Source organism: Vicugna pacos, chromosome 8 (genome assembly GCF_048564905.1).
Source record: "Vicugna pacos chromosome 8, VicPac4, whole genome shotgun sequence".
NCBI lineage: Eukaryota > Metazoa > Chordata > Mammalia > Artiodactyla > Camelidae > Vicugna > Vicugna pacos.
The window spans coordinates 8779964-8781220 of NC_132994.1; the positions used below are offsets into that span (position 1 = coordinate 8779964).

General features: G+C 39.2%; 1 pseudogene; it reads right to left on the bottom strand.

The window, feature by feature from the left end:
- Nucleotides 1-906: 906 nt before the first annotated feature.
- Nucleotides 907-1044, bottom strand: LOC116281656 (U1 spliceosomal RNA; annotated as a pseudogene).
- Nucleotides 1045-1257: the final 213 nt, after the last annotated feature.

Sequence of the window (1257 nt, forward strand, 5' to 3'; positions counted from 1 at the left end):
TTGACTCCAGGTAGATATTTAAGTTATATTTAGAGTGGTGTTTGATGCTAGGTGCTCTTTTAAATAGTCTCAAAATGTGGCTCAAACACAACAGAAGTCTATTTCTTGTTCACATAGCAGTTTGAGGTGGGACCAGAAATTCTCTATGGGAATCAATCAGTAACCAAGGCTGACAGAGGCTCTGCCATCTTTGAAGCATGACTTCCAACCTCTGTGGCTGGACCTGGCCCTCTCAGTCCCAGGTAGCCAAGAGAGGGAAAGAGCTCTGAGAAGTGCCCCAAAGAGCAGAACCCAGGCATGAGAGAGGCTCTTCTGGGCCAGGCCGGAGGGGCAGCCACCTTCTACTGGCTACAGCTCAGTCACTTGGGAGCACACAATTCTTCCAGGGCTAATATACCAGTGCACAAATTTAGCAAAACATCAGTGTGACTCCTTTTCATACTTGGCCAGCCATTAATTATGTTTCTATGAAACCATGAAATTGCTAGTTTCTGAATGTTTTACTTTATGTCTTCAAAAATAAAGCTGCCTTTGGGCTATTATGAAACACTTCAAATACTAAGATCATAACAAAAGATAATTCAAAGTGTATTTGTCTAAGCCCTGCCACATGGCTTCCTGTTCTAATTTGGATTCTGTTGTCCAACCTGGGTCTGAGAGAGAGAGAGAAAAAGTATGCTCATTAGACCATCTACTCATTCCTTTTAGGTACCACGTGCCATGTTTAATGCTAAGAACACAAAGTGAGTCTAGTAGCACTAACATAAACAGAAAATTATGAATCAGTGGTAGGCAAGCTTCTGTCTCCCTGTTAGTTATTTTCAGTCTGTTTATCAGTTTATCTTCTCCTGTTCATTTTTCCCAAAATTGAAATTCAAGCTTCCAATCTTTTTTTTTTCTTTTTATTTAGGGCAGAGTGTGAACACAGTCCCTCACTACCACAAATTATGCAGTCAAGTTTCCCACATGTGGAGTGCAAAGGATAAGCCTCGCCCTGGGAAAACCACCTCCGTGATCATGGTATCTCCCCTGCCAGGTAAGAATCAAGCTTCCAATCTTGTGCAATTATAGATCTTTATACATTCTGTTTATATACTATCCAAAAAGAGTTACTATTTATACAATCTCATCAAACCAATACTAGTGATATATGAAAATTACTATTCGACCTTAGGTATTTTTATTTTATATGTTCTTTGAGGAGAGGAAACCAGACTTATTTAATGTCTTTTAGAAATCTTTAATGTTAGATAATTA